Source organism: Rhincodon typus, chromosome 11 (assembly GCF_021869965.1).
Source record: "Rhincodon typus isolate 14 chromosome 11, sRhiTyp1.1, whole genome shotgun sequence".
NCBI lineage: Eukaryota > Metazoa > Chordata > Chondrichthyes > Orectolobiformes > Rhincodontidae > Rhincodon > Rhincodon typus.
The window spans coordinates 43432091-43457339 of NC_063342.1; the positions used below are offsets into that span (position 1 = coordinate 43432091).

The following is a 25249-nucleotide window of genomic DNA, read 5'->3' on the forward strand; positions in this document are numbered from 1 at the left end:
TGCTGCTTGGCCTGCTGTGTTCATCCAGCTCTACACCTTGTTATCTCAGCTATAAATGCGAGTCAGTGACAAGTATCTTCACAAATCTTTCCACCGCACATAGGCATGTCAAGGTGAGCACAACTTTAACAGCACTCAAACCAATAGCATCTAGGATAAGATCGTCTGGTTGATAGACACACAATCCATCATATTAAATCTTCAATTACTCCAGCATTACACATAGCAGCAGCAATGTGTACCCTTAAGAACATGGACTGCAGTTTTCAAGAAGGCATTTCACTACCTTCTGAAGGACAACTGGGGATGGGTAATAAATGCTAAACATGCCAATGACCCTAGTAGCCTTTGACAGAGTGAAAAAATAAAGGGTACCATTAAATTGCTCATAGGTAGGTTTTCACCTAAACTATGGGGGGTGGGGGGTTGGGTGGGGGAAGGAGCATGAAATAAATGCCCTAATTTGTGCACAGCCCACCTCTGAGATACCAGGTACCTCCCATCAGGGAACTGAACCTTGGTCTCCCTCACAACAGAAAGGGATACTAACTACCACACTAACAAGGAGCTGCTGGTCAAAGCTATGGACATGAGTACCCACACATGGTTGACAGGCCCTCAGCCAAATCTGACCCATTATCCACACTTTGGCCCTCACCCCTTCTCTCCTACAACAGCGATAGGGTCCCAATTGTCCCAACTTACTATCCCATCCCACCAGCATCTACATCCAAAGGATCGTTAATCACCATTTCCATCTCCTCCAGCGGGATGTCATCACTAGGCACATATTCCCCTCTCCTCCCCTGTCAGCCTTTCACAAGGAATGTTCCCTCTGGGACATCCTGGTCTACTCTTCCTCTACTCCCAACATCACCTCACACCCCCCATGGTACCTTCCTCTGCAATCACAACCCGATAGTACCTTCCTCTGCAATCACAGAAGGTATAACAGCTGCCCATTTGCCTCCTCTCTCCTTACTATCCAAGGTCCCAGTCACACCTTCCAGGTGAAGCAGTATTTTACCTGTGCTTTACTCAATCTAGCCTACTGTATTTGCTACTCAGATTGTGCTCTCCTGTACACTAGGGAGACAAAATGCAGACTGGGTGACCACTTTGCAGAACACCTACTTCCATTGTAAAAATGACCTCGAGCTTTCAGTTGCCTGTCACTTCAACACACCACCGTGTTCCCTCACCAACATTTCTGTCACAGGCCTGCTGCAGTGTTCCAGTGAGCCTCAGCACAAGCTCAAACAACAACATCTCATTTTTCACTGGGGACCCTGCAGCCCCTGGGACTCAACATTGAGTTCAATATAGAATTCAGGTCACTTGACCTAAGCTGTTAACTCTTATTTCTCTCCACAGATGCTGCCAGACCTGCTGAGCTTTTCCAGCAAATTCTGTTTTTGTTATAGAATTCAATAACCTCAGAGCCTGATTCCATCCTTCCATGTTTCTTTACCTACCCCACTTTACCTTGTGATGACACAGATTGCTTTTAGCACAGTCACCAATTCTCACACACCCCTAGCTCCATTATCACATTATACGGGTTGCATTTAGCACAGCTAACCTATTTTCTCAGTCTTAGCTCTTCAATTTAATTTATTCAGCTTTTCTACTGTTGTAGCCGGCCATCCAAAATCTCCTTGTTTACCTACCCATTTCGGATCTCTCTCTCTCTGTCTGGGCTCCGCCACCAAATATCCACATACCTATCTCACACACGTACACATGCATACCCGACTTCAGCATAAATAGCACTTTTTTGTAGCTACTAACAGTACTGAAGAAGAATCACCAGATTGAAAACACTAACTCTGCTTTGTTCCCACAGATACTGCCAGACGTGCTAAATTTCTCCAATAATTTCTGTTTTCATTTCACCTAAGTTATGTTTACTAAAATACTCTGTCTGTACTGCAGTACACGGATCATCTCCTCAGTCCTTCCTAATAGTGCACTGATTGCTAGGGAATATATTTCTCTCTCTCAGTCTGTCTTTCTTCATATATCACACTTTCTACATCACTCTTCCTCATCTGAGGATGATCTATCATGCTTTGCAGTCAATTAATGATGTTATGTTGGCAAACGTAACAGTCAATATGAACACATGAATGACCCTAAGTCAACTATGAGTAGGATGGCCAGTTTTTTTTTGGTTGTTGAAGATCAAATTTTGGCAGAATGTGGGAAAATCTCCCCTGTTCTCCTTCAAACCATCTTTATTTCATCAGCAGGCAGTTGGAGCCTAGGTTTAATGTTTCATCATTATTCCATCTGTCTATCCTAATCTTACCATCTCTCTCAATTACACCCACATATGACATATCACACTGTTTGTCTCCTCATGTATTTTTATAATGATGTGTTTTGGCTTGCATCTGCCTCCCCTCAATTGTTTCTCTGCAATCTGTTCCATCCAAGTATCTGTTCTGATCTTCTCCATTTTCTCTGTCCGCAGCAGCCCCTTTTTCCTCAGCTCTGTCTGATGCCTGTCTCAATCAAAATGCCCCAGTTTGACCTTGTCACCATCTCTTGTCTTGTTTAGCATTGTGTGCCACTGCCCAAATTAGTTTGCCATTGGCTGGACAGTATTTACCGAACAATGGAGTAGAAAGATATATTTAGATGAAGAAAATGTTAGCATTTGTAGATGTGAGACTGAGAAGAATCTATTTCAGTAAGAAAATGATGCATGAAGACATTATAAAGAATTATTCTTTCCCAAATAATGAAGAAGCAAGCATTTTTCGACAATTAGAGAAGGTTAAAATATTAAAATTACCAAAAAAATCCATATACAATTTACAAAAGATATGAGAGGAGCTAGGTTTTTAAACTGATAATGAAGTTCATTATTAGTGCAAGTTGTTGTCAATGATTCTGTAGTTGTCATCTAAAGATATATACTGTATAATTTGCTCTTTTGCAATATAACAGAAAAATTAGGAGGTTCTTACTTTCTGACAACCTGCCAGATAATAAAATATAATGGATTGAAATAATTTAATATCTTAAAACTTTTTCAGCTCAACAGTAAATTCCTATTTTGCGGAAATTAATGTGCAAAAATACAGACAAATTGTAAATGCTGCTACAATACCCATAATTTAAAAGAAAAACACTGATGATCACATTTGACAGTTTCATATTGGTATCAGGGAATAACATTAAGTTTCAAAGCACTAATAGCACTTGTATTTTGTATTACCACATGAGATTATAACAGTGATTCTCAGAAAACAGCCAGTCTGGGTTAGATACAAGTACGGATCCAGAGTTACAGATTGAATTACAAAAGTTTATTTATAATTACTGATGTGGAGTTTATCCATTCAGTGCAAGTTATGCTCATCCAATTTTTCAGGCACTGATCTTTGCCTAACTGAGATAATTTTATCCAAAACAAACCAGAATTTGAGGAACGCGCATTTGACACATTTAAAATATTATTTTCACAATTACATTGAAATCTTTGAATGTCTGTAATTTATACATCAATAAGCATAACAGAAATGTGAAAATAATGGAGGTTTTGGATATTTAGAGGCTTGCTTTATTAAATATACATAACTACTAGAAAAGAATTGTGTGTGCACTCTCCTTAGTGAATCTGTCTCTCACATGAGCTTAAGAGACAGCTTTTGAGCTGACAGAAAGTTGGTTCAAGCACAAACCTTTCACTGAGTTGGTACCTTTTGATTTGCTTTGGTTATTTATCAGGTATTTCACACATGCCCCAGTTTCAGGTTCTATGTTCTTTGGTGATAAACAACCATATTAAAACCACTGATCAGTGTTAAAGTTGCATGTGGCTGAAATTGCATCAATTTCAGTGGAAATAATTTTTTGCTGCTTGCTTTTCATACTCTTGTCCTATAAGTACTAGCCACATTAGAATCATAGAATCTTGTAACAGAGAATGAGACCATTCTGCCCACAATGCCTGTGTTGGCTCTTACACAGTTATATTTAATCCCACATCACTGTTTTCTGTCTGCCACTGTTTCATTCTATATCAATACTATTGCTGGAAATATTTTCAATCTCCTTTTCAGCAAGAGCATTCTGATTCTGACAGCTCTTGAATTGAAAAGCTTTTTTTTCCATCTTCCTTCTAGGGCTGTATTTAACAGCTTCCTGTCGGGCACATTTTCAGTAGTGGGGTAACAGAAAATATGTTGGTGGCTCGACCAACCTTCTTCCCATAATAAGGGGAAACTCCCATGGCCACATGTCCTGGGGCCTACTGAGGCTTTTAACTGCCTGGCCAGTTGGCAAAGAAGGGTTTAGTCTATCTCCACTGCCACACAGTTCTTGGAAGTAGCAGGAGGGTGAGATCATGAGGGCCATTTTTGAAATAGCTTCTTTGAAAAGGCATTGAGAAAAAAGGGGGGCATATCAATTGAGGATGTCCTGTGCATACCAAGGGATCCAACCAAAATGTCAACCTCTCCATTCCATTCCTCCCCAGCAAAGCTCTCCAAAACACATTTCCCTAAACCTCCTATCCCCTTTCTCTGTGCTTTCAGAACTCTCCTCACCCTAAAAGCCTGGGACATGCCCGTCTCTGGTCACCACTACACTTCTTCCTGTGCCTCCTTGTCGTCTCAGTGTTGTCCACCACTGTGTTCTGGTGCTGCTGGATCCTGCCTGCCATCCATAATTTGACAGCGAACCTGGCCTTTTTTAAGATTTCACTGTCAGGTGCACTACTGCATTAAATGGAATGGAGGTCCATAAATAGATTCAACATCTGAAAATTTGCAATGTGAAGATTCTGGCCATAGAATCCAAAAGCAAACAAACTATGCCGAATGCTTTTATTACACTGGTTATGGCTCAGCAGGGGAGGCTTGTGTTCAATGTTGGTAACCACACTACAGAAGGGTGTCAAGGCCTTACAGATAGATCCACTTAAGGTTGGCACCAGCAATAAGAGACCTCAGTTATGGAGAGATCGGAGAACCTGAAGGTGTTTTTCCGAGAGTGAACAGATTTAGGAGGATATTTTCAGAATGGCTGAAACCATCTACAATTTGGTGAAGTAAATAAAGAGTAACTGTTTCTTGTGGCAATGGGCACACAAACACAGAATTAACGTGATTTGTAAAAGAACCAAAAGTGGCATGACGAAACACATTGCTTATACAGTGAGATATTGTCATCTGGAAAACACCAGTGAAAGCAGATCCAATATTCGTCTTCAAAAATGTATTTGGTAAGTATTTGAAGGGAAGCAAAAAACATGTCCATGAGGTCAAAGTAGAGAAATGGGACTGTTTTGACAGCCCTCCCAGAGTCTTGGCCCACAAACAATGGACTGAAAGGTTTCCCTCTGTGTTGTATCATTCTAAGATTTCATGAAAGAAAAATAGGAGGAATGGCATGCCACTATTTGATCCTGCTATCAAAAGAACATTAAAAAACCTTGACACCATCCAGGACAAAACAACCTGCTTGATCGATACCACAGCGATAAACATCCACTCCCACCACTTCCAGTAGCAGAATTGCATATCATATACAAGATGCACTTGGGCTCCTTAGGCAGCATTTTTCAAAGCCACCGTTGCTTCCAATTAGAAGGACATTGGCAGCTATTACTTGGGAACATCATTGCCTGCAAATTCCACCACCTCACCCCTCAAAGTCACTCACAACCTGACTTGGAAATATATTGCCATAACTTTGGTATTGCTGGGTTGAAATCCTAGAATTCCCTACCTAAAAGCATTGTGTATATACACTGCAATTTAAGAAGGCAGCTTAAAATTGTCTTCTCAAAGGCAATTAAAAATGGGCAGTAAGTGCTGGCCAGTCAGTGAACCCAACATCTTGGAATTATTTTTTAAAAAAATAATATCTTACATTAGGGAGAAGTAATTGCAAGACTGTTGCAATGTCTTTTTGTGCACTGTGCATTGGAGCAAATAAAAATCCTTTATGTTCTGAAGCATCTCATTTTTTCAGGGACAAAAATTCAGTCCATTTATCAACAGTTCTAAGGGCTGTAAAATAAACAACGCACCAAGACTCTGTTTTTAATCTGTATACCCAGGAATTTCATTCTATTATGAATATTTATAATACTCATTTAGGATGCAATTCTGATTCAACTCCACAGTCTGATTTTTTTGTGTAATCATTTATGTCTTTTTTCTTTTTTTTTTGATTTTTAATGTTGACAGTATTCACAAACTGTTATCAGGGATTACCAGATGGATTGCTTCCAATTGAGTCATAAAAGCTGGTTTTTGTTAAACGCAAACCTACTTTCCCTGTCATCATATTAGCAACAATAGGCTTCCTTTTCAGATTGTTCATGTCAAATCTCTACTAACCATTTAAACCTTTTGTCCATCACTTTTCTCCTCTCCTACTTTATAATGCTACTCATGCTAAATAATCATTGCCTAAAGAGAGCAGTGATGAATTGAAATAAAGCATCTTCAAAGAGAAAAATTGACAAATAATTGTGAAAGTCATTGAGATCAACAGCAACAGCAACATCTATTTCTGCAGCAACCTTCATCTAACGAAAGATTGCAAAGCTCTTCCACAGTTGCAAATAAAATTTGACACCTATCCAAAAGAATTAGGGCTAGTGAGTAAAAGCTTGGTCAATAAATTGGCCTCAAAGAGCATCTAGAAGAAGGAAGGCGAGGAAGTGAAAAATAGGAGCTCACAGAGAAAATTCCAGATTTATTGCTGTAGTAACTGATGATACAGCTGCCATCATTTCCAGAAAGATTAAAATCAGGAATGTTCAAAATGCCAGAATGCAGATATATATCAGAGGATTTGCTTGCAGAAGAAGATTACACAGAATGAGGGAGCCAGGAGATGGGGACAGCATTTGAAAACAAAGAAGAAATCTGAAAATTGAGGCATTGCTTAACAGGAACTAGTGCATGTCACTTACCACTGGGATTGTGGATGACCAGGCTTCATGCAACTAAGGACATGGACAGCAGAACAATTATGGATGGCCAAAAAAAATATGTAAGTTCGAACAAAGGAGGTAAGCCAGCAGTACATTGAAATGATCAACAATAGAGGTAACACAGAATACAAAGCAGACTGATCCAGAGCCAGCAATTGATTGTGCACTGCATTTTTTGGATTGACTTCAATGGAACAGAAGACATGGTGTAAAATAGACTCAGATTCATAATAAAACCATTTTGAACATATAGGTTTTGATCAGTTCTTTCTTTGAATATATGAAGCTACTGCAATTACTATTTACACCTTAAAGTGCTACACTGGAGGGAGGCAAAGAAAATTTGACATAAACTTCCCCACATTTGCCCAATCCACCAAAGCACAATATACGGCTGGACTCCTACAAAGATCGTATGTTTTTCTTCTTACTTATTGGGACCCCCAAGAAGATGGCGCTAGCTCGAGGTAAGGGCATCTTTGGTTCTTCCCCTCTTCCACATTGGAAGTCCAAATCTGGAATTGCACCTAGCTCTCAATCCGACTGGTCAACAACAACCTGGACTGCTCAATGATTGTCTCTTTCACATTCGTTTGTGGACATGTAACAGGACCTCCAAAGCAATAGGTGGCAGTGAAGAAGGGCAGTTTGAGCAGTCAAATGGTCTCTAGCTGCACAGAAAGAGTTTCTTTGGTGGACAGAAGGCAGGTGGGAAGACAAGGAAAGAGACAAAAGGATTATTCAGCCCAACATAACCCACACAAATCTTTCCAGATTCTGTAAGTTGATCCTTAATTTCCCTTCTCGTTTGTAATGACCTGATGCTGGTAGACGAAGAATCACTGACCATGATCTTTGAGTCATCCATGTGTACAAATCTCACATTGCACATAAGTTTTAAAAGTCTGTCTGCATTAAATTGAGGTAATTTCTCCATGACCTATAGCTGCGTTGAATTCCACAATCAGGAAAACCGCTGGGAGAAAGCGAATGTTCTGAAGCTACGATTCAAATCCTCTTAATTGGAACTGCTGGTCAGTTACAGTGATATAATCCTTTCATCGTTCTCAGATATAATAGTTGCAGTTAAAAGCTGGGGTATTCAAGAGTGTGTCCACTGAAGAACATTTAAAAACAAATCAAACCGCATTCCCATGATCCCAGCAGGGTGTTTGTTTCAATGATTCCGGGCAGATGTTGTCAGGTCAAAGGACTAGAACCTTGTGGGATACAAATGGAACCCCAGAGATCTCCAAAGCACAGGTTATGTTGTTTGTAGATAAGCCTGCATTTAATGTAGCAGTATGTGTCAATCATGTGATCATTGATTAAAATTCTTGTGTATCCTATCTCCAGGCACAGTCCCCTGAAGAGATAAGTTGAATGATTTGTTGTTACTTGTCCTCACACAGTTGAAGGCCCTGAATTAGGAAATATGATTTCTTGTCTCAGAACAGAGCGCAGCATCTGGGTAGGAAGGGAATAAACAACTTCCTTTTTTGTGTTTTGTTGCAGCATGACTACCATAGACCAGCTCAGCTATGGATCTTGTGAGACCTGAATCATCCAAGAGAGTTTAGCACCCATGCAGGCATGTTCTACTGCTCCATCAACGGGATCACATTTTCCTCATTGCACCAAGTCTGGTTCCTAAAGTACCTCGAATGTGATAATAGGTGGAATCATAGTCACAGAGTTGAACAGCATGGAAAAAAGACCCTTTGGTCCAACTTACCTATGCTGACCAGATATCCTAAATTAATCTAGTTCTTTTTGCCAGCATTTGGCCCATATCCCTCTTAACCCTTCCTATTCATGTACCCAACCAGATGCCTTTTAAATGTCGTAATTGTAACAGCCTCCACCACCTCCACTGGCAGCTCGTTCCATACACATGCCACCCTCTGTGTGAAAATGTTGCCCCTTAGGTCCCTTTTAAATCTTTCCCCTCTCACCTTAAACCTATGCCCTCTAGTTTTGGATTCCCTGCACCCTGGGGAAAAGACCTTGCTTATTCACCCTATCCATGCTCCTCATGATTTTATAAGTCTCTATATGGTCACCCTGCAGCCTCCTATGCTCCTGTGAAAAAATTCCCAAATCATCCAGCCTCTCCTTATAACTCAAGCCCTCCAGTCTCGGTAAAATCCTTGTAAAGATTTTCTGCACCCTCTCCAATTTAATAATATACTTCCTATAGTGGAGTGACCAGAACTGAAAATAATACTCCAAAAGTGGTCTCACCAACATCCTATACAACTGCAACATGATGTCCCAACTCCTATACTCAATGGTTTAAACAATGAAGGCAAGCATGCCAAATGCCTTCTTCACCACGCTGTCTAACTGTGACACAACTTTCAAAGAAAAATGTAGCTGAGTCCCTAGGTCTTTTTGTTCAACAACACTCCATTTTGTGTTTTGTTTTGATTTGGACAGTGAAGTATAGTACTCATTATGCTTCAGCACAGATTTGTTGCCTTTAGATTTCATTATCAGTTGAGTTTTTGCTATAATTGTAACTTCAGCTTTGAACTCTGACAGATTAATGGATGACTGTTAGAAAGGAGCTTTCCACAAGTTGTTGCCACCTTTCATACTTTCAGCATCCACTTACTGGCACTAGCTATCTGTCATGAATAGCCCACTTGATGCTGTTAGCTTTTAGGCTACACTTGTTGTCACCATCTTCTCATACCCATGTGATGCCACTGTGATACACTTCATGGTTTGCTGTATATGTTAGTGTATGTAACTTATATCACAAAGAATCGGGTTCTTGAGTCAAATATCCAAAGTTTATTTGCAACACTAACCAGTCACACCACATACACACTCACATAGACTGGGTTTCATGTTTACAAATGCTACTGCACATTACACGCAGAAACTGACTCACTCCACTATTGTACAGAGTGACTGTGAGCAAGGCAGGTGCCTTATAATATAACATCACATGTTATGATGTTATGTGACTGTCTTGAAGATACAGGCCTGTCTGGCCTGGTATCTATGCCATAATACAACAGCAGGTAGTCAGGGATGGGCAACAAATGCTGAGCTTCGACAGCAATTCCCACATCCCATGAAGGAAAGAAATAAAGAAAAATAAAAGTGATCCTCTGTGGTTAGGATTCAAATAGATTATTACAACGGCATCCCTATGATTTACACATTGCTTCAGCAAATAGGATACTTACATGATCAGAATTCTTGGTAGTTTGACCCAATTGAAGTGCCAAGTATATGCTGTCAATGCTCTGACATTAAGCAATGCTAAGATACGAGAGTACACTGGAGCATACTACCAGTGATTCTCATACTGACAATATGTTTTTAAATAATATCAAATCAATAAATTTTTATTTATTTTTTTCAGTTAAAGAAAACACACTTATTGCAAAACACATGCTATGAACCCACAGGTGTTTTTGTACTATTGTACAACACTGAACACTAAACCTTGTATATTATAATAGATCTTCTTTTGTGTGGGGTTGGGTTGTGCAGAGTTATTTGAGTTAGCTTGTCTCCCTAAAATATGCTGCTGGAATCTGTGGTCTCTTTTCCAGGAACTAGCTCTTCATTTACAGTTGAAGATATACATACATCAGATCTATACATAAGGTAAGAGACTCTGCCTCTTTCCAGGTCATGCCATCTAGTCATGTGACTCTGACAGCATGTTTACATCATCATCACGTATCTTTCTGATGTTAAACCCATTACTCTCCAGATCTCAACAATGATTTTTCCTTAGATAAAATGCTGCTGAATAATTAAGCCAATTTCAAATAGAAAATTACGCATATTATAAAATATATCTTGCAAAATAGAATCATAAATAATGGTCAGGTTGTTAGCTGATTGTCATTATTAGATTTGCTAACCTTTTTGTCACAATTGGATGAACTGGTATCACTCATACATTTTAATTTTGTCACCAGTGAATAATGGCATTTTATTTTAAAATTAGAATTTCTAAATTCAATAGTGTAGCATAGTTAACTTCTTATATATGTGACTACAATAATAAGCATCAAAAACCTTTAGAGGTTTGCATTAACTGCAAGATAAATGTTGAAAGGGTTTGTGATCACAAACTGAATATTTTGATTAAGCGAACACATTGGTCACTTAAATATTTGATAAGCTGAATTATTTGATACAAATGTAATGATTCTTTTGAAAAGATTTATCAAGTGCCAGAAAATTGACAAAATGAATTAGGTATTATTCATGCTTCATTTTACAAAGCATGAATATATATGAAATAAATCAGTTTTGTAATTTGAAGAAGCTAAAAACATATATTTTAAATTTAATATCATTTACTCTTTACATGATCATCTCTAGCTATTTTATCACTTCCCATTATAAATAATTTCCTGTATTTTATGTAGTAACTGAAATTAGTACAATGGCAATTAAAACTAAAATTAAAAATAGAGCTGAAATCATAGTAATTGAAGGTTTTGAGTGACTCAACACCACCATTGCATAACAATGTTGTGCATTTATTGGAAGGAGTCAATAAATAATTATTGAGAATTTGAAGGAAAGTTCAATTAGAACGAGAACTTTGGTGTACTTTTATATACAAAGCACGCCAAAACAAAACAAAAATGGATCGCAGAGACCACTTGTCCATTGTTACAATTGATATGAAAAAGTATCAGCTTCACATCAATGCAAATTGCGTGATGTAAGTTGACTATGGCCAGCAAATAACATTTAGATGATGATGACATGTAACCATTTTCAAGAGATGGTTGCTCGCTTGTTAAGATTTGCTGAGACACCTGAACTATCTTTTCAGAGCAAAGCCTACTGCATCTTCCTCCAATCAGGCAATTTAAAGGGCAAATCCTCAGGAGCAGAATTCCCATCGAGTGCAGCTGTTGGCCAGTCAGAGGCTGACAGCTCTGGCACTCAGCAGCGCCACAAGAGGGTCCTGGCTCCTCCAAGTAGGACAACCAAGATCTTGTGGACCAAAGAACCAGGTAAGTGGTTTTGTGGAGGGCAGGAATGGCTGATAGTTTCTGGTGCTCAGGATACAGAGGAGAGGCGTGGGGGCAAGAAGGTCAAAAGCAAGGCCGAGCCAGCAACATCCAACTTTTGTGAAATAATACAAAGTAACTGTATCAATACTAACATGTCCTCACATACAGAATCTTTATAATCCTCTAGATAAGCTAAATTGAGTGAACATTTTACTGATACCTGCACAGAAATAGAACAGTACAAGTCTGGCCCACCAACTGTGCACCAACTATGATGCCATTCTAAACTAATGCCACCTGCCTGCATATCATTCATATCACTATATTCCCTGCCAGTTTATGTGTCTGTCTAAATACCTCTTAAATTTGCTGTCATATCCGCCTCTATGAATTGAATGAATGAATTAGCTTTATTGTCAAGTACTCAAATGAGTACAGTGAGAATTTTATCAGTTGCCACTTACAGCACCATCTTAGGTACAAAGGTACATAGGTAAGATTCTTCAGTTACAGATTAGTTACAGTGTAACAATATCACCAACACACAGTACAATCTTAGGTACAGAGTACAGAATAGAGAAATGAAGAAAAGTAAAGTTACATTACAGCTACACACAATATAACCATAGGTTAGAAAAGAAGAAGCAAGTTAAAAAGACAAACATTGCTGTCTGTGTAAGGGCTCTCCGCAGCTGACCAGCACAGGGGGCCTCCATGCTCTGCGGTGGGCCGCTGCTCTTCCAGTACAGTTACAACACTGGTACCTACCCGAACCTGGCCAATTACAGCCCCATCAGTCTCCTCTCGATCATCAGTAAAGTGATGGAAGGTGTCATCAACAGCGCTATCAAGCAGCATTTGCTCAGAATAACCTGCTCAGTGACGCCCAGTTTGGGTTCCACCAGGGCCACTCAGCTCCTGACCTCATTACAGCCTTGGTTCAAACATGAACAAAAGAGCTGAATTCCAGAGATGAGGTGAAAGTGACAGCCCCTGACATCAAGGATGCAATCGACCGAGTGTGGCATCAAGGAGCCCTAGCAAAACTGGAATCTATGGGTATCAGGGGGCAAACTGTCTGGTGGTTGGAGTCATACCTGACACATAGGAAGATAGTTATGTTATTGGAGGTCAATCATTTCAGCTCCAGGACATCTCTGCAGGAGTTCCTTAGGGTAGTGTCCTCAGCCCAACCATCTTCAGCTGCATCATTAATGCCCTTCCCTCCATCATAAGGTCAAAAGTGGGGATGTTCGCCGATGACTGCACAATGTTCAGCACCATTCGAGACTCCTCAGATACTGAAGCAATCCATGCTCAAATGCAAAAAGATCTGGACAAGATCCAGGCTGGGGCTGACAAGTGGCAAGTGACATTCACACCACACAAAAGCCAGGCTATGACCATCTCCAACAAGAGACAATCTAACCACCGTCCCTTGACATTCAATGGTGTTACCATCATGAATCCCCCGCTATCAATATCCTGGGGTTTATCATTGACCAGAGATTCAACTGGACTGACCACATTAACGCAGTGGCTACAGGAGTAGGCCAGAAGCTAGGAATACTGCAGCGAGTAACTCACCTCCTGATTCCTCAAAGCCTGTCCACCAACTACAAGGCAGAAGTTGGGAGTGTGATGGAATACTCCCCACTTGCCTGATGAATACAGCTCCAACAACACACAAGAAGCTTGTCACCATCCAGGACAAAGCAGCCCACTTGATTGGCTCTACATTCACAAGCATCCACTCCCTCCACCACCGACGCTCAGTAGCAGCAGTGTGTACCATTTACAAGATGCACTGCAGAACTTCACCAAAGATCCTCAGACAGGATCTTGCAAACCTACGACCACTTCCATCTAGAAGGACAAGGGCAGCAGACATATGGGAACACCAACACCTCCAAGGTCCCCTCCAAGCAACTCACCATCCTGACTTGCAAATATATTGCCATTCCTTCACTGTTGCTGAGTCCAAATCCTGGAATTCCCTCCCTAATAGCATTTTGGGTCAACCCACAGCAGGAGGACTGCAGCAGCTCAAGAAGGCAATCACCTTCTCAAGGGCAACTAGGGACAGGCAAGAAATGCTGGCCAGCCAGCGACGCCCACATCCCACAAATTAATTGAAAAAAAAAATGGCTTAGGGTCTTATGAGTACAGTTCAACAACATTCAACAATCTTAACACCATCCAGAGCAAGGCAGCCTGCTTGATTAGCACCCTATCCATCAGCTTTATCATTCACTCCTCCATCACTGATGCACAGTGGCAATAGTAGGATCCATCTACAAATGCAGCTCACCAAGACTTCTCTCCAGCTCTTTTCAAACTCACCAAGAAGGATGAGCACAGCATGGTTACACCACCATCTGCAGGGTCCCCTTGAAGCCATTCATTATTCTATCACCCTTCCCTGACAGGATAATTCTGAATAAAATCAAAGTTGCTGGAAAAGTTGAGCAGGTCTGGCAGCATCTGTGAATTAAAAATCGGAGTTAACATTTCTGAACCTTCCTTCCAAACAGTTGGAGTACCTGTGCCAGACTGACTGCAAAAATTCAAAAATGGGGCAGAGTTAGTGATGGGTGACAAATGCTAGCCACATTAGTGATGCTCACATCCTGAGAAAGAACAAAACATGTAAAAAAAACATTGTTTCAGATATACAAATGTTGGTTTAAGCAAAGAGCTTCTAAGCCCCAAAAATAGGTATATTTGGACTAGACTGGAAATTAAAATTCATAAAAATTTCAAAACGGAACTGAACATATCTTGGTCTCACTTTGTTTTTCAATTGAGGTGAGACAAGTGATGAATTACCAAACAAATCTCAGGGAGATCTGGCATTCACTGAAAGCTTTAAAGGAGGCTTTGCACCCACATTTTTAACAGCATTCCATTTTTAGTTAATATTGGCTGGCTTTCCCTGCTCTGGAGAGAAAAGGTGATGAGAAGGGCTAGATACATAAACATGATTATTTTTCCAGCGCTACTTGCGGGCCAGGAGGCGTATGTGAATTTTCTTCTAGTCAAACAATATACAGGCAATCCTCACACTATGCTGTCCCATTTAAAGTTATTTTGTTTCGAACTTCTGTCCTCAGATTGGTTTTCTTGAAATACCTAACTTCACCTTTAATGTCAGGCATTGTGCATCTCTGCATCATCCTATGTCAGAGGCAGCTCACTCTGGGGCATGATTCGTGCCACAAAAACCTGGAGAACTCAGACTTTTTTTTTGAAAGGTGGAGAGAAGCAGAGCAGAAAAGGAGAGAGACAAGAGTAGGAAATGAGAAAGATGCAGAGACAGAGTGGCAAAAAGAGAAAGAAAATGGGAAACAGAGGCAGGGTGCAATGGAGGAAAGAGCCTAACATATGCTGATGGATCCTCATCACGGTCACCTTGATGAAAGATACTGAAGGGAGTGCTGCTGCCACTATCCATCTTATAGTTTGGGGTGAAAAGTACTCAATGGTGTGGCGTGGTGAAGGAAAACAATTTAATGGCTGAATGAGAAGGGCTTTTGTAATTTATTGCATGATAGCAATCAGGTATAAATTGCATTTATTTGATCAACATGCTACTAAAACTATGTGGATGATTTGGATTGAACATCTATTTCCATCAAGATCTAAAACCGTTCTTCCACTAAGATCTATATGATATCATCAGATTTAGTGGTGCTTGATGTCTTCGTTAGCACTAATCCTTTCAGATTCTCACACATCATACATTCCCCTCCAAGCTTTTTTTTTATCATTAATATCATTACACCTACCATTACCCCAACTCCCTACAAGTCTTTGCCTAAATTGTGAAAGCAATCAGTAGGTTTTAATGCTTTACCAGAATTCATTCCTTTTAGACTTGTTTTGTTTTAAAGGTTTTTAACAATGTGTATATGCTTCTAATACAATCCAATGTCAGGAGGTAAAAGTGGCAAAAGTTCCTGGTCACTTATCTGATGAGATGTAAATTGGAGTCTCTACTGTCATGAACCATAATTATAACAATACTGTGCATATAAAATTGCATGTTACTACAGCCACTTGGACACTAAGTGAAATGTAATAGATCACTCTCAGGCATATTGTTATAGAAGCATTAACTTCATATCATTGGAAATAATGATTTTCTCATTCTACAATGGGTAGCACTGTGGTTTCCTAATTCATATAGGATATACGTTGTTCATCAGAACAAAAAAATCCCTAATTGTATCAGTGATAAGCTGTCATTGCCACACAGTGTACCCTCACAATCTCCCCAAGCAAATTTGTCAATTAAATTGAGACTACTTATATGCTATGGACTTGATGTCCCTGAAAAGTGGAATTAAAATTGCCTTAACTCTCTTCTCTGGAGCTTCATAGGCCATTTGATCCAGATTAAAATTTAGTGTATTATACTGCATGGTTTTGTGTCTCTGTTACCTCAAAGGCCAGAGCAGCCAATATTTTAAGGCGATGATTAACTGTGTAGAAAACACCTGCCTGTAAAATCAATTTTCAATACAGTGTGCAAAAGCAGTGAACTGAATTGTGATATAAATTTTCAATTAAAATGTAGCTTTGGCAAAAAGGTGTGCCCTGTGCACCAAAAACAGGTCAAATCCAACCCATTACCAGCTCTTCCAACACTCATCAGTAAAATGATGGAAACTGTCATCAACAGTGGAAGCAAGGAACCCCAATTGAGTAACAGTCTCCTTACTGATGCTTGGTTTGTGTTAATATTATTATTATTATAATTATTATTATTACAACAAACTTGGTCCAAACATTGACAAAAGAGGTGAACTCCTACTTCCAGCCCATGGGCTGCAGAGGTTCAAGAAGGCAGCTTATCACCTTCTTCTTGAGAGCAATTAAGGAAGAGCTTGAGGTTTCTCCATTCAAATTGTACTTGGTGCCTCAAAAACCACTAAATTGGAGTAATAAGATTGTGCAGATAACAATCAGCTTTGCAAATGCTGTCCAGTCTATGAAGGGAAAAGTCTTCAGTGGGTTGTATAGAATCATGTTACCATATTCAGAACTTGCTACATTCTCTATAATGCTCTCCACTGTTTTTATTTGTCATAAAATAGGGCAATGCCGCCTAGGCCAGCATTTATTGCCTATCATTAATTGCCCCTGAGAAGGTGCCTTCTTAAACTCCTGTAATTCTTGGATGCAAGAGGTGGATAGATACACCCACAGTGCTGTTGGCAAGGGAGGTAAATGGTTTTGTTGCAATTTTAGTTCTACTGTTTAAATGCAACCCATCGGGCTTGTATTTATAAAGAAATGTTTTAGGATTAATGGGATTATATTTTTGCTGTGTGTTTAAAAATCTTTGAATTCGTTTTGTTGGTAAATGGTTTGGTTTATGCAATTTTATCTTCATTTATTTTACTAATAAACCTTGCTTAATCATTGAAACAAAATCTGCAGTATTGTGTGCTTATGTTGCATTAAGAAGCTACTTTGCTAAAATCAATATATCATCAATCAAGCCAGGTTTCTGCTTGGAATCTGATTTCTCTGATAGGAAAATCAGCTGGAATCATAACACTCTTCACTGGGACATGTGCCCTTTTCTTTACCTCTTATTACAATCCTCAGTATCCACATAGAGTCATAGAGTATTACAGCATGGAAACAGACCGTTCAGTCTAACCAGTCCATGCTGATCATAATCCCAAACTAAACTAGTCCCACCTGCCTGCAGTTGGCCCATATCCCTCCATTTCTTATTGTACTTATCTAAATGTCTTTTAAATGTTGTAACTGTACATTTCCTCTGGAGGTTCATTCCACGTACAAACCATGCTGTGTAAAACAAATTACCCCTCATCTTTTTTAAATCATTCTCCCTTTGCCTTAAAAATATTCTCCCTAGTCTTGAAATCCCCCACCCTAGGGAAAAGACACCTATCATTCATCTTATCGAAACCCCTCATGATTTTATAAAACTCTATCTTTACCCAGTAAAGCAACCACAGAGGGTGAATGTCTAAAGAAATCGACAAGTTAAAAAACAGAATCCACAAATCTCAGGCACAGATTGGCTGGCAAATTGAGAATAAAGATTTGCTTACACGGATTGAAGATGGGCTGCACACAACTCAATGGAAGCCAACTCCAAATTGAGATTACCCACATCCATAGATGGAGGACACATTCAAGAAGAACTTACCTCATTTAGAGATCCAGGGTACAGTCAAAAACACAACCCCTACCAGGAAGAAATTGTCTGTGGACCCAAAATATTGCAAGGAAGAAAATGCCTGTTTCATGAAGGACATTTGTGAGATTAAACGTTTCCCAGATATTGCTATTGGGAAATTATCTGCTTCATCTCGAAAGAATTCCTCTGTGAAGGAAAATCAGAAGGTTAAAGATCCTTTGGAAAATGTAATAGACCAATTGCTTGGTTCACCAGGAATGATGTCCTCTGTAAAGGATATTCAGAAGATGGAAGGCCCTCCAAAGGAAATAGACTTTCCAGACTGTTACAGAAACAAGGTTACCAGTCCTTAAGGTAAAGAACCACCAATCATTCAAGTCCACATAGAACGCACACTATAAGAATTGTGCAAATGTCAGACTGTCTGAATATATGAAGTCAGAGCATTGTAGGGGAGATAAGCTGGTGGTAAATGTAATTATTTATGTAAATGGTAATTATGGGAAAAAAGCTTCAGGGAGAGATTGTGTAGTTCTGAAAGAGTTAAGGCTGAAATCTGTATTAAGCTCCAGCCAATCTAATAATGTCATAAGGCTTCCAATGGGGAAAGCCTCAAAGGAGGCAGACCTACCATTCAGGTTTCATGACAGAAGATTACTGATGACACCAGAAGGTCGGGTGATCAACATTTTTCAATATTTGGTGAGGGAGGAACTGGCTATGCTCGTAATAATGTTGATCATATCTATGTAACTTGTAAATGATTGCTATCATGCAATAAACTACATTTTATTCAAGACAAAAGCCTCTTCATGTTAGATTAGCTCATGATTTTCCTCCGCCATACTAGACAAAGCAAACCCTGTAGATCCCAACTTAAAAGGAAGCTGGTGGCAGGAAATCTACCTATAATGACCAGGAGTCCAGAGAGCTCAGGTACCATTGTTGTCTGAGTATTCAGTTTAGTTGCACAATTACAAGTTGCTTTGATAACTTCCAGTGCAGAAAACCTTTCAAGATTCAAGGCAGACAGATTTTGGCATTATGCACAATCTTTAAGTATAATTAAATACCATTTAAATATAATTCCGTAAAACTTAATTAGTAACTAATTGCTACTTCAGAACGAAAATATCTAATTACTATTGCATAAATGATTTTATTATCAAACATCTGAAAAATACTGTCCATCAGTTTTCAAAGCATATAAACATCAAAATGAACAAAGAAAGTTAAATCTCTAGCTGATCACTGAAGGATTTTACTGTGGCCTAGATATCTAAGTAACATATCACAAATACATAACTTTCTTAATAATAAATGCATGGTTCTTCTTAATTTTGTACTTAACTGAAATTTGTAGATAAATTGCTTCTTAATACAAGCTGTTTTTCAGATTTTAGAGACACAAATACTCAGTAGTACAATTCCTTCAGTGGTTTGACCTGAACCCTTTGGTCTAGTATTCACTATCTATGAATCCGCACCTGAATGCCCCTGTGTAAATGCTCTAGTCCCAGCATAGCCAGTTCCTCCCTCACCAAATATTGAAAAATGTTGATCACCCGACCTTCTGGTGTCATTAGTAATCTTCTGTCATGAAATCACAGACAGGTTGCACCATAATTTTTAAGGCTTGTGTATTTATCAGTGTTATTCTAACTTTATAAATAGCCAAGTATAAAAAGAGCTCAGACAGTTCCCTACATTCTGTAAATATTTGTGAGAATACAAATCACAGTCCTGAATTTCCATGCAGTTCTCACAATCTCCTACTGTTTTCTTTCTTTCATCATTTACAGGACTGCTCCAGGTATTCTGCTGATCTACAGCAAGATAAATGCTGACCAGAAATCTGATTCAGGTACTTTGAAGCTTGCTATCTTTTCTGATTTATTATTATCTCAACTTAACCAAATGATGTCAAAATGGGAGCAATTCGCTTTAAATCTGACAGAATGTTGCACGACGAGATATGGAAGGAAGAAAGAGCACATTTAAAGGCAGGAATACTAACTTTCTACAGGTCCCTTTGTTTTCAGCTGAGTAGACTGTGAATCTGTTCAAAGGTGATAACATTCAGATATGTACAATATTTCCTCAACTGAATTCTGCTCTGAGTGGCTGTCCTATCTTAAAACGTCATTTGACAATCGAAAATTAAAATATTAAATATCAGGAATTCAATTACTGTTCAGTTCTGTCAATTTATTATTGTGTCATTCCCAGCAAAATCAGACATGATAGGTAATATAACTGGCGATTGGAAAATGTCAAAAATTACAGAATTAGATCTCATCTTATAGCCAAGTCATGTCTGAAGACCACACAGTTTGAGTTGTAGTAAAACATTACAAAATTATGAGGAAAATTTTAAAAATCTTTCCAGGCAATTTGTATTTTCGGGTTTTGGTGATAGAAAGCACTGCTGTAGAATAATGCTTTCATCCAGAGTATCAATATGAATAAAAAAATTGCTGTCAATGTAATTACTTTGAAATGCATCAAAGTCTTCTCTGAACTAACCACTGGAATGCTGGAAGCCTTGATGTTTCTTTTGTCAACGTTTGGATGGCTGTTTCAACCCAACCTGCTGTGAGGTCAGATAAGACATTTGACAGCTGAAAAACAACAAGGTCTCTGATGCAGATGGAAACCCTGCTGAAGAACTAAAATATGGCAGAGACGTACTTGTGACATGAATCCACAGCCTCATCATCCTTGTCTGGAGGAAGAGAGCATACCGGAGATCTCAAAGACACTGTTATTATGACCATCTTCAAAAATGAGACAGGTCTGACTGTGAACACCACAGAGGGATTTCCCTACTGTCTGCCATGGGAAAGCAAGCCATGATATTCACCAATGGATCCACCACAAACCCAATATGTGTGCAAAAAGGGGTCAAGTAGGAATGTGTCATTGCACCAATGCTCTTCCCGTTGTTCCTCTCCGAAACACTCTACCCCATTTCCATGAAGCTCTCCACGCTAACCTACAGGACAAGCAGGAAACTCTTTTCATGTTTGATGCCTCCAGCACAGAAACAAGACCCCCCAACTTCTGTCATCAAGCTGCAGTACATAGATGACATCAATGGAATGAGTCTCAGACTACATATTCAGAAAACACAGGTTCTCTGCCAGCCTATTTCTGTCACACAACACTGTCCTGCCCACCATCAAATCCATAGTGAGTCCCTGGACAATGTGGATCATTTCCTCACACCTCGGGAGTCTCCCCTCCATGCAAGCAGACATTGGCAGTGAAATCCAACATTGACTCCTATGTTCCAGCACAGCTTTGGATGCCTGATGAACAGAGTATTTGGGGTTTGAAACCTCACACCCAGAACCAAGCTCCTGGTCTACAGAGCACCTTCCTGTATGCATCAAAAACATGGACCATGTACAGCAGGCATCTTGAATCCCTGGAGAGTTATCACCAGCATAAATGCATACAAATACACATGCCCTCTCACAGGTCAATATCTCCAGTTTCGAGGCACTGATCACACATGACTAGCTGTGATGGGCAGGTCTGAAGAGTCCCTAAACGGGGGGTCTACTCCAAACTCTGCAATAGCAAGTGATCACTAGGAGGGCTGGGAAAATGTGACAAGGACAACCTGATAGCTTTACAGTACAAAAGCAACATCCCCACTGACATGTGGATCTCGCTTGCCCTAGAATGTAAAGTCTGGAGAAGAAGCATCTGCAAAGGCACCAACCACCAAGGGGCATTGAATGGAACATGTGGAGGCCCAGGGCTAGCAGCAGATAGAGCATGCAGAGTCCAGAATGTCTTACCCACCACCATCCTCACCCGCGGCAGAGTCTGCGGCTCCAGGAACAGTCTATTCAGCACCACAGAATCTACCCCTTCTCCCCCTGGATTTGAAGCAATTCATCTTCAACAAGTTAAAGACTGCCAAAAATGAACAGGAATGCCTAAAAAAATGGTGTGAAACAACATATCTTCTAGCTTTTTCTTCTATCCCATACCTCCATTCAATTCTTTGCCTTAGTAGCCAAAAGCAGAAGCCCACTGCTAATGCTATACTGTCAAGATGTCTGTGACTGGGAAACTGGACAAGGCCCATTAACACAGGCCCCATTGCTGCAGTGTGGAAATACCCTGGGCTCCTTGCTTCAGATGCAGGCAGCATGCAGACATCATGGCACCTACTCAATTAAATTACTGTGCAGTCAGCTTTCAGGGTGCTGTTTTTGAATGTTTATTTCAAACCTTGCTAAAAGAGATTACAATGTCAAAGCTTTTCATCTTCCACTCATCAGGGCTGACATACAAGAAACCAAATGTTGAATGGGAATGTCAATTGATATAGCATGAGAACAAGATGCTGATTAACTGGACCAGGACTGGCATGGAGATATAGCAGGAACTGTTAAAGACCAATCAAGAGTGATTTCATCAAAAGATAGCCCTGTACACCCAACAGCCACTCTTTGGTTTGTTCAACCCCAACTCAGTCGGGGCAGTGGATTGCGTCAGAAGGAAGGCTTCATTCACTGCTGCACGGATTGGTATGATATGTAGGTGGATGTGTGGCTGCACACCAGCCAGTACTGCAGTGAAATCATTCTCTGCTGCAGTACATCCCAGTTAAGATGCAACATCTGCACCATCGGCAGGATCAATAATACTTCACACCACAGGGAAGCTCCCAATCCTCAAGAAGCCAAGTGCTCACTCGAATTGTTTGTCTTTGGCAAGAAAGCATTAAATATATTCATCTACCATAGAATACAGAGTCTCCTGACCTCCTTTAAGCAACAGTAGATGGCACGACATGCAATGTTAAAAATGATGCCAGTTCCAGCATGGAGCTAGCTGGATGGATTAAAGATCATGGTTGGAATTAATTTCAAAATCACTGGTAATGTCACCTTTGCCGTTCTCTGAGGTTGTGCAGTTGTGACTGCAAGTGGTAGATTTCACTGCTATTGTCCATAGTGAAGCTGTTTGATGTTTGACACACTGCTCCTCAGTGAAGTTGAGATAAGAGAGTTGCTCATTGATCATATCAGGTGAATTTAGTCTTCTGTTGAGAGCCTTTTTTACTGTTTCAGGAGCTTGCCCTTTTTGATGGTACCTCTGTTCACATTCCTCATTATGTTGTGGACCAAAGGAAATGCATATTTCTGTATGACTGGGGAAAAGTGGTTGCTGGAGAAACCCTGATGTTAGGATAAGGTTTTTTAGTAGACACTGAGAAGCCAGATTTTATGGCGTACATTTTTAATGTTTACCTATGTGGACTCTTACACTCAATTGAGCTTAGTGGCTAAAATTTCTGGGTCAGTGGAGCGTCTTGTTTCCATTTATGTGTTACTTTTAATAGATACTTCTCAGATAATCAATACTGATTGACCACAACAAAACAATTTACATTTATAAAGGAATCTTATCATTAAATATCCCAAGACTTTTCACAAGAGCTTTATAATAAAAATTATAACATTGAGTCAAATAAAGAGATACTGGCTTATGGAGAAAAATGGGGTACAGAGCTAGAGCTTGAAATCTAGACAGCTGAGGGCATGGCCACCATTGCTGGAGTTATTAAAATTGGAGATGTACAGGAAACCTGAATTAGACAAGTTCGGATATCTCAGAGGATTGAGAGGCTGGAAGTGTTGACATAAGGAGGGAAGGATGAGACCATGTGATATTAAATCTGAGAATTTGAGAATCACAGCTTGACTGGGAGCCAACTCAGAATGGTGAAATTAGAGATAATAAGGGAAAAGACATGAATTGCAGAGGTAAGGGAAGTAGAATGTGAAAGGCAATGCCAAAGGCACTTTGCAATAGTTAGGTGTAGAGGTAACTGAAGCATGAACAAAGGTTACAGGAGCTGATGAACTGAGACAGGGACAATGGTGGGCAATGTCACAACAATAGGTGGTCGTTGCGATGTCAGAAGTAAGAGGTCAGCAGCTCATTTTGCAAGGAAATGTGACTCTAAGTTTGCAAATGCACAAGTTTAATCTCCAACTGTTGCCATGGAGAGAAATGGAATAGGTAGCTAGGGAACAGTTTGGAGCAGTATCTGTAAACACTGGTTTCAGTCTTCTGAATATTTAATTGCAAGAAATTTCTGCTGTTCAATCTGGATGTCAAATACACAGTCTGGTAATTTAACAACAGTGAGAAAGTTGAGATTGATGGTGGGAAGGCAGAGCTGGGTGTTAAGATTGTACCTGTGAAAATTAACACTGTGCCTTTGGATGATATTGCTGAGGGGCATGACATAGAGATTCAAATGCACTAGGGTAGATCCTCATGGACATCAGTGATTACAGTATGGAAGCAGGTACAGGAGTCATTACAAGTGATTCTGTGGCCATAATTAGATAGATAGGAGTGGAATAATTTGAGAGCATTTCCACCTAGAATGCAGAACCATAGAGAGGTGCTACCTGAAGACTGAAGTCAACCTTTGACCCAAAACCTGAATTTGCATCATACTTCTCTGCTCCACCCATGTGATAGTCTTTGTGGCTTAATTCCTTTATTCCTTGGAACGTTGGAGAATGAGGGGTGACCTTATTGAGGTGTATAAAATCATGAGGGGCATAGATAGAATGAATGCATATAGTCTTTTTCCCAGGGATGGGGAATTGAAAACTAGAGGGCCATAGGCTTAAGGTGAGAGGGGATATATTTAAGAAGGACCTGAGGGACAACTTCTTCACGCAGAGAGTGGTGTATACATGGAATGGGCTGCCGGAGAAAGTGGTTGAGGCAGGTAAAGAAGCAACATTTAAAAAACATTTGGAAAAATACATGGATGAGAAGGGTTTAGAGGGATTTGGACCAAATAGAACATAGAACAGCACAGCACAGTACAGGCCATTTGGTCCATGATGTTGTGCCGACCTATTATTCTACTCTAAGATCAAACTACCCTGCATACCCTACATTTTACTATCATCCATGTGCCTATCCAAGAGTCGATTAAATGTCCTTACTATATCTGACTCCACTACCACTGCTGGCAGCGCATTCCACACGCCCACTACTCTCTGTGTAAAGAACCCACCTCTGTCATCTCCCCTATACCTTCCTCCAATCATC

The 25249-nt window shown here is 39.9% G+C and overlaps 1 protein-coding gene and 1 long non-coding RNA gene across 2 annotated transcripts in view; one reads left to right on the plus strand and one right to left on the minus strand.

The window, feature by feature from the left end:
• epha6 (eph receptor A6) overlaps positions 1-25249 on the minus strand; it is a 590517-nt gene that overhangs the window by 132366 nt on the left and 432902 nt on the right. The window lies entirely within an intron of this gene.
• LOC125484438 lies at positions 7641-20128 on the plus strand. The gene is made up of 4 exons (XR_007263271.1): positions 7641-7740; positions 10534-10588; positions 11781-11964; positions 19948-20128. It is a non-coding gene; the product is annotated as an uncharacterized LOC125484438 (long non-coding RNA).